Genomic DNA, 13927 nt, shown 5'->3' with positions numbered 1-13927 from the left:
TATGACACTTAAACCATAATATTTAGGTGTCTTAAGCCCTTGGGCTTGATACCCAACCATTTGGGCTTCCCGTTAACTATTACCGAGGCCCAAATACGTTTTTACACGTAGTAAATCATCCACATCAAATCAATCAAATTGATTTCCTCATTCTCATTTGTATTACTCAAAGTTAACCATTTAAGGTGTGCGATCCATTAGGTTCTAATTAGCAAGGCAGTGGGAAAATATTAGAACTCTTTCTAACCAACTGGAATTAAAACCCCTTTTTAATTCTTCCTTTATTTGGATCGATCACAATCAATCCTAGGACTTCCACAAGCCAAGAGTGACATCTAGCAATATATCAAGTCTACCCAAGCTAACCAGAATAGATGAAGAACCTATTCAGTTGGAATTGCAATGCAATACGGTCCTTCTCTTATACAATGTTTCAAATCATATTATTAGGGTACGGATTGTTTATGTCAAACCCCTAATATGATTTATAACCTCAGGTGATTCAAAAGAACATGATTAAGAACAACTTTCTAAATCAAGCTCAAAATACTTTGGCCAAAGATTTACTGAATCACATCTTGAAACATTCTCCTTCTTTATCGAAAGTAGAGATTCCTTATTGTACATTCACATGCCCCTATGATGAATTAAGAGATCCCAACAACACTTAAGACAAATCTTTTACGGCTTGCCTTCAAGAGCTATCAAAGATCAATAACGCATCACAAGACAACCATGATGCCTCAGGTCTAAGGACTAATTTGCATTATTGCAACTATGAGTTCTCATTTGACATGTAGATAAATACTCCATATGAGAACTACGGTTGATCGCGTTCAGTGTACTCATTCACTAATGAGCACCCACATACTTGTATTAGTGTCAACTACACAAATGGTTTGAGACTAACCATCCTCCCAATTGAGCATACATAATATGCGCTAATCTTGACGGTTTATCAATGCCCATTTGATAACCTATGATTAGGAACATTTTGGGATACTACAATTAGAGATTAAAGGTCTCATGAATCTAATCTTCTTTAGATTACTTTATCTCTTATTTAGCATACCCTGGACATTTGTTTCTTTACACGATGTAAAAGATAACAAATTAAGTTTGCCCTTTATATATCATATACGAAATGTATTCTAAGGAGATTACATCAAATGTATTGGCTCTTAGGGCACATTTCTAACAATCTCCCACTTGCACTAGAGCCACATAGCCATGTATCTCATACCCATTATCTCTGTATGTCTATCCAGTTGTGACTGTGACATAGGCTTAGTGCGTGGATCTGTTACGTTGTTTGCAGATGCCCCATCTAATGGTAACATTTTTCTATGTGTTTGGATCTCTGATGAGACCTAGGTTCCTTGGCTTGAGCTATCGCCCCATTGTCATCCCACAGTAAAGGTACTTGTGACATTATGGTTAGAACCACATTTAGTTCGGTAATGAACCTTTTATCCAAACAGATTTTATTGTAGCTTCTAAAGCGACAATGTAATCAACTTCAGTTATTCTCTAACTAACTACGTGTCCATTCAAAATGAAGACGTACCCTTAGGTGGATTTGCAATTGTTGATATTAGATACATTATCCAAATTAGTAAATGCTTCCACTTGCTACTCTGATGTTCCTCCCAGATGAGGAACATGTCCTTAGTCCTTCTTAAGTATTTAAGAACATACTTGACTGCTCCCAATTGATCTAATCATGGGCTTGATTTATATCTTCTAGTTATACTCGTATAACCAATATCATGTCTTGTACATGCTATGACATATATGAGAATCCCTATTGCATATGCATAAGAGATTTTACTCATCTGCTGTATCTCATAATGAGTTTTTGGACACATGCTCTTAGAAAAGTGAAGTCCATGTCGTACTGGAAGTAAACTTTTCTTAGACTGTTCCATATGAAATCTCCTTAGCATCTTATCAGCATACAAGGATTGAGATAATCCAATTATACTCTTAGATCTATCAGGATAAATCTTTATTCCTAGTATGTAAGATGCTTCTCTAAAATCTTTCATTGAGAATGATTTAATGAGTCACAGCTTCACTGAAGATATCATTCCTATATCGTTTCCGATAAGTAGTATGTCATATACATACATTACTAGGAATACCACCAAACTCCCACTGACCTTTTTGTACACTAATTGGTCATCCATGTTTTGTATGAAGTCAAACGATTTGACAACTTCATGAAATAGGATGTTTCAACTCCAAGAACCTTGCATCAACCCATAAATGGATCTATGTAGCTTGCATACCTTATGCTTATCAACTTTAGAAATGAAGCCTTCAGGTCGATCTATATATAGTTCTTCCTGAAGGTGGCCATTCAGAAAAGCCGCCTTCACATCCATTTTGACAAATCCCATAATCATGGTATGCAACTATTACAAGCCAAATCCGAATAGACTTTGTCATAGTGACAGGAGAGAAGGTTTCTTCATAGTCCATCCCTTCTCTTTGCTTGTAGCATTTTGCTATTAGCCTTGCTTTGTAGGTTTCTACTATCCCATCTGAGCCTATCTTCCTCTTAAAGATCCATTTATTCCCTATTGGTACAATACCATGAGGAGGATCACTAGAGTCTAGACTTTGTTGGTATACGTAGAATCCATTTCGGATTTCATGGCTCCAAGCCATTTCTATGAGTCAATGTCTAACATTACCTCATTGTAGTTCGAAGGGTCTTTGATATCCTTACAATCACTTAGGAGATTCAACTCTCCTTTGTTGTCAAGAAGGAAACCATAATACCTTGTAGGCATTCTGCTAACCCTACTTGAACTACGTGGAGTCTGTATTACAACAGGTTGTGGATTTGGGATTGCATTTAGTTTATCCGCATCTTGCCTTTTGACATATGCTGGACAACCCCAAATCTTGATCTAATCAAGACTTGGTTTCTTCCCAAATCACATTTCAAATGGAGTTTGTGGAATGGATTTGGAAGGCACTCTATTTAGCAAATGAATTGCAGTTTCAAGTGCATATCCCTAAAAGGATATAGGTAAATCAGTACAGCTCATGAAACTCATTTTAGAAACTCCATTATGTTGTGGAATTCCTGGTGGAGTCCATCGTGATAAGATGCCATGTTCCTTAAGGTAATCAAGAAACTCTGTGCTTAAGTATTCACATCCTCGATCGAATCTAAGGATTAATACTCTTGCCTGTTTGGTTTTCAACTTCATTTCTGAATTCCTTAAACTTTTCAAAATTCAGATTTATGCTTCATTAAGTATAAATACCCTAACCATGAATGATCATCGGTAAAGGTAATGAAGTATGAATAACCGCCCTCTGTGTTTGTATACAAAAATCCACAAACATCTTAGTGAATTAATCCCAACAGTTCTGTAACTCTTTCTCCTTTACCAGTGAAAGGAGACTTGGTCATTTTGCCATGTAGACAAAATTCACAAGTAGGCATAGGAACATGATCAAGTGATCCAAAAGGTTCCATCGTTTGCCATCCGGTGAATTCTATCTTGGCTAATGCCTCCAAGTTTAAGGTATCACAATTTAGTTGATGTATCCACATCTCTAGGCCTCTCAGGTCTAGTTGCATCTTTATCCATATACAGTTAATGCTACCATTCATTTCTAAAATGAAAAGAGACCATCAATCAAAATTGCATAAGCAACGATTTGATTGATATGTGAAATAGAACAAAGCATTTTGTCAAAAAAAAACATCAAATCCATCTCTTAAAATATAGAGACGGATATTAAGTTCTTTACACATCCAGAAATGAAATACCAATTATTTCAAATTCAGGTACTCTTCGGATGGTAATTTGAGATGTTAGGTGCCTATTGCATTGGCAACTACATTAGTGCTATTTCCCACGGTTAGCACCATTTCTCATTTTCCAAGTCTTCTACTCCCACTAGTCCATGCACACAATTGCATATATGTTGACTAGCTCCTGAATCAACTATTCAGTTTTGAAGCTTTAATTGTAATTACTAATTATAGAACAAGAGAGTGACCTTCGGAAGGTTTTTCTCTTGAGGTTTGCAAGACATCTCTTGCAATTCCTCTTCCAATGTCCATCCTTGCCACAGTGAAAACAAGTACCTTTCAATTACTTGTCTTTCTTTTGTATTCTTTCTTCCTTGGGTTTTTAGAAAACCTTTCTTTTTCTTTCCTTTATCCTTACATTCTGTTTGGATTTGGAAGAAGAAGAACCCTTCTAAAATTTTGCAACTATCCTCTTAACCCTTTATCTTTTGAGATATTCATTTAAGCTACTATAGCTATATTGAGTAACTCATATAGGGTATCATTCATCTTTCCCATATTATAGTTCATAACATACTGGGATTAACTGATGATATGGATGAATGAAAGAATCTTGTTGAACTTCAACATCAAAGAAAAATCCATATTTTCCAATATCTTAAGTAATTATATTACTTTGAGATCATGTTGATTAACCGGGAACCCATTTACCATTCTTGTCAAAACAAGTTCACATATGGTAATGTAAGCTAGGAGTAGCTTCACCTTTTCATGGATGCCAACATGTAACTTTTACCTCGGTTGTCATCTGACACATGCTTCTTATAAGCCTTTGTCTCCTCCTCAATGGTATATTGACCAAGAGGGGTATGTGGTGGGGTTTTTATTATACACAACTAATCTCATCCAATTATAGGACAAGTTGGTGTTTGTGCATCAAACCGGATAGTTCGTGTCATCTTGGACGTTTGAGTCAAGTATCTTTGAGATTGGGTTTGTGATCGTTAATTTGAAATTCTGCAAAACGTATATAGATTTTAATTTAGATTAATCTTCTACCAAGGACTTAGGGTCTTTAAGTCATGATGGTAGCTCCCACTATTTTTGGCAAATTTCATATCCCTCCTGAAATCCGAGAGTTTCCGTTGAAACTCTTAGTGGGGATGGGAGTCTCACTTTCACATAGTTTTCCTCAACCTAACAGTTTGTTGGATTGCTATGATACTAATGAGAGGATACTCTTATCCAATCACATCATTAATGTGAATACCCATCACTATGGCCTCTAGAGAACTAGACCTCAACCTAACAGTTTGTTGGTTTCGTTCGTCTTAGTTAAGTTATTCCCACCATGCTTGTGGGTATAGGGTTTCAAGTATGACCTCAACCTAACAGTTTGTTGGCCACACTCATTATCTATCCGCACTACATCAAGTATGTGTAATAGGCTTCCCTTGGATGGTTACAAGTACTGGATGTTGCCTCACTGAGGTCTAACAAGGTGTAAATGTGCCACCCAATAAGAGACTACCATGGTGGAAGGCCACAAAATAGCATTCAAAGTGCCATTTCGCTTATCAACTTAATATTGCTTTGAGGGTAGTTAAATTGGTCTCATTTTAATCCAATTTTAATCCTGTTAAAATTACCTATCTAATCTCATTAAATGGTTCCCAATGCAACATATCAGTAGCACATAATACTCCCACTAAATATTTTAGAAACCATTTGCTTGAGATAGTGAGAATACATGGTGCTACTAATTGGTTAATTATTGTCATTACCGAACATTCCAATTGCATTGGGCTTGTAGGATGATTATGGACTTTCTTGTTGATCCAACACGAGCCACCATGTTGGATCATGGTCTTGGATGGTGATTCATTTTAATTACGCGCGCATAAAAATAAATTAGGCATGAAAGCCATTTCATTATTACATAGCCAATCAAAATCGAATACATATCCAATAAGCGGCCAATCACATAGCTCAATTGTTTGGTCTAAGTCCATAACCATCCTTTAATTATTTAAACGCTTTAAACAATTAAACTAGCAATGTAAAAACATGCTCTTGGGTTGCATACATATATATGGGTTTAATTCAAGTGGTAACCATATTCAAATAAAATAAATTTACCATGGAGTGAAAACATTTTACTACAATAGTAAATGTAATTGTAGAAACCTTTTAGGCATAGTTACATTTATCATATATTGCAACTAGGTCTAAAACTATTCAACAATTAATAATGGATCCAAAGTTGATCCACTAGGATGTGGGGTTAAAGCATGCATTTGTATAATACAAAGTGGTGATCATAATTTTTCCAACTAAGTGAATAATCATGAATGTGACTAGGTAGGCCAACCACACTCACCAAAGTAATCAAAATTAATTTTAGTGTGGTAGGTAAATAATTAGTGATAGGAATAATTTGATCAACTTTTGCATTTTATATCAAATCACCATTATTTACATCTAGATAGTCCCCACACACTCACCAAAGTAATCTTATTAATTTTAGTGTGGTGGGTAAATGTTTATTGAGTGGAAACATTTTTGAAAAACTTTTAATTTTATAATAAAACACCATCATCATCTTTTGACCTATTTTGGTGGAAAATTCCACTAAACACAATCTTCAAAATTAGCCACCTAACTTATGGATCAAAAGGATCCCATAACAAGAACATCAAGAACACCAAGAACATGCATATGAACTAATATGAATGTTCATGCTATTTCCGGAAAAAAATCATATTCCATTTTAACTATCTCATGCTCTTAATATCATATATTTCATGAAGTTAAAATCATGTGAGTTTTAATGCAACTATGCTCTAATATTCATATACATATATGAACACAAAGAGAGCATCAATCATCAAAACACAAATCCGGAAATTCAAAATCCCAAACAACCCCTTTCACTCCATTTGATTTTTATTCAATCATATCAAAATAAATCAAGTATAACTATTATACTTTTAAATGAATTCACAACCCATATATGCATCTCTAAACCCCAAAAACATATCAAGTTCATGACCTATGGCTCTGATACCAATTGTAGGAAATTCAAAACATTTTTCCAAAGTTCATTTGAATATTAAACATGCATTTAATCAAATTAATCGCAGCGGAAGTCTATAGTGGTTGTTTAAATTCAAAAACAAAACTTCTTCCAAGTATCTTAAGCCATGAACATTGATATGTTTTTCATAAATGAAAATTCAAGAGAAAGGATAAGATCTAATTACCCTTGAAGCAATTATATGAACCAATTTGTGTTTGGTCTTCTCTTGATGATTTCCTCTTTGTTGATCTCCTCTTTGATCTTTGATCTTTGCTCCTTGATCTTTCTCCTCCATGTGAGCCACAAAAGTATATGGCCTCTAAGTCTCCACACCAATGGAACCTTGAGATGAGAATAAGTATCTTGAGAATACTTGGATGCTAGTGCAAGATTCTCAAGATTGGTTTCAATCTAAACCACTTTGAAAGATGAAAGTGTTTCACTCTTGAAAACTCTCTTTTTTCTCTCTTTGATCTCCCAAACCCATTTGGTTGATGTTGGATTGTGTTTGTATGTTAATGAGCTTATGGAAACAATTCCCATACACATTCACTTAAGCATTTTCGGCCAAACCCCATTGGGCTTCCAAACTTGGGCCTTATGACACTTAAACCATAATATTTAGGTGTCTTAAGCCCTTGGGCTTGATACCCAACCATTTGGGCTTCCCGTTAACTATTACCGAGGCCCAAATACGTTTTTACACGTAGTAAATCATCCACATCAAATCAATCAAATTGATTTCCTCATTCTCATTTGTATTACTCAAAGTTAACCATTTAAGGTGTGCGATCCATTAGGTTCTAATTAGCAAGGCAGTGGGAAAATATTAGAACTCTTTCTAACCAACTGGAATTAAAACCCCTTTTTAATTCTTCCTTTATTTGGATCGATCACAATCAATCCTAGGACTTCCACAAGCCAAGAGTGACATCTAGCAATATATCAAGTCTACCCAAGCTAACCAGAATAGATGAAGAACCTATTCAGTTGGAATTGCAATGCAATACGGTCCTTCTCTTATACAATGTTTCAAATCATATTATTAGGGTACGGATTGTTTATGTCAAACCCCTAATATGATTTATAACCTCAGGTGATTCAAAAGAACATGATTAAGAACAACTTTCTAAATCAAGCTCAAAATACTTTGGCCAAAGATTTACTGAATCACATCTTGAAACATTCTCCTTCTTTATCGAAAGTAGAGATTCCTTATTGTACATTCACATGCCCCTATGATGAATTAAGAGATCCCAACAACACTTAAGACAAATCTTTTACGGCTTGCCTTCAAGAGCTATCAAAGATCAATAACGCATCACAAGACAACCATGATGCCTCAGGTCTAAGGACTAATTTGCATTATTGCAACTATGAGTTCTCATTTGACATGTAGATAAATACTCCATATGAGAACTACGGTTGATCGCGTTCAGTGTACTCATTCACTAATGAGCACCCACATACTTGTATTAGTGTCAACTACACAAATGGTTTGAGACTAACCATCCTCCCAATTGAGCATACATAATATGCGATAATCTTGACGGTTTATCAATGCCCATTTGATAACCTATGATTAGGAACATTTTGGGATACTACAATTAGAGATTAAAGGTCTCATGAATCTAATCTTCTTTAGATTACTTTATCTCTTATTTAGCATACCCTGGACATTTGTTTCTTTACACGATGTAAAAGATAACAAATTAAGTTTGCCCTTTATATATCATATACGAAATGTATTCTAAGGAGATTACATCAAATGTATTGGCTCTTAGGGCACATTTCTAACATTTCAGATATCAAAAATACCCTCATTTACTGTGTCACATAGTATTTAAATGAGATATTTAGTCATATACCTATTCTTAGTACTAAAACTATAAATAAACCCTATACCATTTAATTTCTATAAACAAACCCAAAAAATGATAGTTGGCCCTATTGAATTTAATTTTGATTATAAAATTACTTTGATGCCCTATTGAGTGTTTTGAGTTTTTTTATGAGGTTTTTGGGTTGGGTTTGTTTTAAGAAATCAATGACAGTTTTGTAATTTAAAAAAAGTTAAAAGCTTTTTTGTTATATTGTAAATGGGTTTTGGGTGTGTTTTTAAAATCCATTTCATATGGGGTCTTTTTATAATTTGGGCTCCTATATTGGGTATAATAGTGAATCTCCCTATTTAAATTGGGTCTCCATTTATTGTGTTGAAATTTCAGCATATTTTATGAAATTCACCGTAATTTTTTCCTGCCATTAAAATAGGAAGAAGTCATGTTTTTTACACTCACCTTTTATGCTTTTACGTGTTTATCTCCTAATATTTTAAAGGTTTATGATAATAGTATGATTAATGTCCTCGAAAGTTGATTTGGTCTCATAGACATGTACCATCCTATATCCTTAATAGAAACATGCACGCATCAATTTGACCACTAACCGTTCAACTAAACAATATTGCGTGGACCTCAATTTAAAAAAAGTACGTTAATTAGATGATATTATGTATTTAAAAAATTGGTAAAAAATAAGCACATTAACATTTTCATGCCTAAATTATTACTCATAAAAGATAAGGAAACTTAGGTATTAGACATAGATAACTTTACTTATTAGTATTTAAGATATTTGATATTTTGGTTTGGGTTTTAATACCTAAAAAAGAATTGTTATTTTGGATTAGGCCAAAAAGGAAGACCAGATTTGTTGACCCACCTTACATTAGTCATTAAAAAGACAATTATACCCTTTTCATTTAAAAACTTAACCCAAATTCGTTAGTTTCTCAGATCTCTCTCTCTCTCTCTCTCTCTCTCTCTCTCTCCGCGTCTTCTCCCTTTCTCCTCCCCTGTGTTTCGACCGACACCGACAAAACCCCCCAGCCACTGTCACGTCGGCCACCCAGCCACCGGACCGGTTATGTTTTGACCGGCGTCGCACCCCAAGCCAGCTCCGACCTTCCTCCTACCTCTGCTGCTGCTGTTTTGCCGGAAAACCTCGATTTTGATCGGATTTTTACTCGGTTTTCCAATCCCTCGATCTCTCTCCTCCGGCCCTCAAATCCTTCGATTGAGGTATGGTTTTCTAGCTAGTTTCCATTGTCATCTTCATTTTTTTAAATAATTTTTTTGGTTTATTTGCCTCTGTTTGTTTGCAGTCCTATTTTTTTTGGCCTACTGTAAAATCTGACAATTATCATTTCTTTATCAGTAAAAAAAGAACAAGAAAAAAAAATGGTATTTAAAAACCTTGAACCTGTTCGAGGCATTATGTGTTATGCTTCTTCTGTGGGGTTAAGTTGAAACTTTAACAGTCATGATTGTATTGGCTTTGATATCTTCCAACCACCAATTGCAAGTGCTTCTATGAATTCACAGCAGGATAGTTCTAACCTTTGTGCTTTTACTCTGGTTTTGATAGTTGGTGTTTCCCAAGGGTCTCAATTCAGCTCCAGGAAGGCCAAGGGTGGCTCCAAGTAGTCCGGTCATTTTCGATGTGAGTTTAGAATACGTACCAGGCCTTGAAATTGAGGAAGAGTAAGAGAACAGAAGAGAACAGATACCTCCCTTCTTTAATTTATCATTTCTTGGTTGTGCCATTTTTTTTTCCTTAACAGTGGAGCCACAAAGGAACCATGATGTAAGCACTTGCATTGAATATGCCAATTAATTCATCTTTTTCTGTTTCAAGGGTTTTCTCTTCAGTTTCTAATTTTCTTTAATACAAAGTTATAAAAAAAATCTATTGTCATGTCTTCTCTTAACATTTGAAGCACAAAATAGACTAATCTTAGGACATCGTGTTCTTTGCTTGCTATAGTTTGGGTAAGATCAAATATCAAGACTCTTCTGTACATTTCCCAGGAAAACCTGCTGTAGCAAATGGTTTCTCATATCTTTTCTTTTTTCTGTGTGGAGAACATTAATTAGGTTGCATTGACATTGACTAGACTTGATGGTTTGGTGGTTTTCAATACTTGGCTTTGACATCTTTGTGCATGCATCACTATCAGTTTGGTACATGTATTTGGTTATGCATACCCACACTCTGAACTTTTCTTCTGCATTGCAGAAAACAAAAACTGCATTGCAGAAAATGGAAACTGCAATGCAGAAAACGGAATGTGCAATGCAAAAAACAGAAACATGAATAACCTATTTTACATTCTAGGTGGTTTTCAGTCTGATTCCCTCTCTCCCAACATGTTTTGAATAAAAAAAACTATTGTTTTGTTTTGTTTAACTTTAGAGCTGAGCATTTTTGCCCAGGCTCAGCATTTCAGTTTCTATTTTTGTATTGCAGTTTCTCTTTCTGCATCGCAGTTTCTCTTTCTGCATCGCAGTTTCTGTTTCTGCATTGCAGTTTCTGTTTCTGCATCGCATTTTCCATTTTAGTACTTTCATCTTGGTTCCTCCATTTTGCTTATATAAATTTTATTTTATTTATATATATATAATTGATATCTACATTGTATTTTTGTTGCAGTTTCTGCTTTTATTTGCAGTTTTTGTGTGAATATGTGGTGAAATGATTTTTTTTTTTAATTTTTAAAACCGTTGATCGTTTATATAAATATTGTATAATTGAATAAATATTACAAAATCAAGTTTGGTGTAGTGGTTTGTGAGTGAGCCCTCTTCCTTTGAAGGTCAAGGTTCGAGTCCCTTTAATGACACAAAATCTTCTTTTTTTTTTAAAAAGTGAATAAGGGGCAACGAAGTTGGTCCCATGCAGACGGTGGCGGTCGGTAACAGCGGTTGCTGGCTGACGGCGCTGGAGTCCGGCGGTGGTAGGTGGCTGGTGGCGAAAGGTGGCCGGTTGCGAAAGGTGGTCGGCGGCGAAAGGTGGTCGGAGGTGGCCGGTGGCGGTTGGTCGGAGGTGGCCGGCGGCGGGATTCCGGCGGTGGTGGCGGGCAGTGGTGGCCGGCGGCGAGATTCCAGCGATGGTGGTTGGATAGATATGGACATGTGGCATAGTATGCTTGCCTTAGAAGGAGTGGCATTGTGTGTAATTTTGATATTTTTTAATGATATTTTTGTAAATTAGGTACCACATTTTGCTCTTTGGCCTTATGCTAATTAGATGAAATTGTATTTCTATCTTCCAAATTAGTAAACTATATTGTGGTTTAAAACTAAAGCTCCCTAAAAGATAATAGGTAAATTACTGTCCACAAAAAATAATAGATAAATTATTGTTCATAAAAGATAATAGGTAGATTATTATCCATAAAAATAATAATAGGTACGGTGAAAAAGTAATAGGTATATTACCATTCATAAAATAAAAAGAACATAAAAATAATAGATAAATTATTACTCATCTATATATATAAAACAAAAGGCAGAGAATGGTGAAACATTCAAAATACCAGAAAATGCCCTTGGTTAATGCAAACATTAAGAATTGAAATTATTAATTAAATGAGGATAATATGGTAAATTCACACTTTTCATATTAAAAAAATTAAAATCAAAAGAAAAATCATATAATAGATCCTATTTTTATGGAACACAACTACCCATGATCTTTTTTAATTCTAAAATAAATTTAATTTTTTTAAAAAAAAGCCTCTCGCAGGCGCGGAAGCGCATGCAGAGAGGCTAGTAAAAGATAATAGGTAAATTACTGTCCATAAAAAATAATAGATAAATTATTGTCCATAAAAGATAATAGGTAGATTATTATCCATAAAAATAATAATAGGTACAGTGAAAAAGTAATAGGTATATTACCATTCATAAAATAAAAAGAACATAAATAAATTTTTTATTTAAATAAATCACAGAATAAGTACATTATTATTTTAAAAATTAAAAATAATAGGTACAGTAAAAAATAATAATCTACCTATTATTTTATGGATGAAATTAATAGGTACAGTAATAGGTATATTATCCATAACATAGGTAAATTATTATTCATAAAAGATAATAGGAATTTAATTGATTATTATCCATTACTGTACCTATTAGAATATATATTATACATATACATATACATATATACATATATATAATTGAAAGATATTAGGTAAATATATATAATTGGAGGGTGAAGGTATAAAATAAATTCATTTATCTGACCTATAGGAGGTTAGAAGGGAGTATTTGAACTAATTTGATTGTAGGCCATTATTACAGGAGTGCAAACATAAATGTGCAATGAGAGGTATTATTCATCTATATATATAAAGCAAAAGGCAGAGAATGGTGAAACATTCAAATTACCAGAAAATGCCTTTGATTAATGCAAACATTAAGAATTGAAATTATTAATTAAATGAGGATAATATGTTAAATTCACACTTTTTTATATTAAAAAATATTAAAATTAAAAGAAAAATCAGATAATGGATCCTATTTTTATGGAACACAACTATCCATTATCTTTTTTAATTCTAAAATAAATTTAAATTTTTTAAAAAGAGTCTCTCGTATGCACGGAAGCGCGTGTGGAGAGGCTAGTTTGCATAAAATTAAGGGATGAAAAAGGGTTAGCCACCAAATAAAGATCTAGTGGCATGATTTGTAAATAAATAAACTTACATGGACACATTGTCATCCAATTTTAAAATTGGATTTTACTTAAACGTTGTGTTATTGGTGGGTTATCGTCTATACAAGGGCGCATATATAGTTTTACCTAAAATAAAACCAAGGTTGACATCAGCAACTAAGTTGGATGTCTTGCAGAACTACATCTTCATTGCTTGGGGGTGTCGCAAAGAGGGAAACACTCATATTTACCTTATTCTTTCCTAACTTTTCACATGTCTGCATCATTAATGGATGTTAATTCTGTACCCTTTGCGGAAAACAGCAGTGCAGATTGTTGGTTACTCATGATGATTATAGTTTGATGTCCAAACTTCCCAGGGAGAGAACATCATGAGTAGTGACAATACTTAGGAATCCGGTTGACCGTGTTTTTGGTGCATCTTAACTTAACTTCTGCAACACAAATGACAAGACGTATGCGGGCAAAGACTAAAAGAGTAAGCACACTGGATATTTGGCCATGGAAATATTTGGTTCCATGGATGAGGGAAGACCTTTTTA

At 34.4% G+C, this 13927-nt stretch overlaps 1 long non-coding RNA gene across 1 annotated transcript; it reads left to right on the top strand.

Annotated features, from left to right (window-relative positions):
* Positions 1-9674: 9674 nt before the first annotated feature.
* On the top strand, positions 9675-11918 carry LOC110772507 (uncharacterized). The gene is made up of 3 exons (XR_015836264.1): positions 9675-9940; positions 10287-10402; positions 11568-11918. It is a non-coding gene; the product is annotated as an uncharacterized LOC110772507 (long non-coding RNA).
* Positions 11919-13927: the final 2009 nt, after the last annotated feature.

Source organism: Prunus avium, chromosome 6 (genome assembly GCF_965620075.1).
Source record: "Prunus avium chromosome 6, drPruAviu1.hap1.1, whole genome shotgun sequence".
NCBI classification, from domain to species: domain Eukaryota; kingdom Viridiplantae; phylum Streptophyta; class Magnoliopsida; order Rosales; family Rosaceae; genus Prunus; species Prunus avium.
The sequence above is the reverse complement of the archived record's forward strand: the minus strand, read 5'-3'. Positions and strand labels throughout refer to the sequence as shown.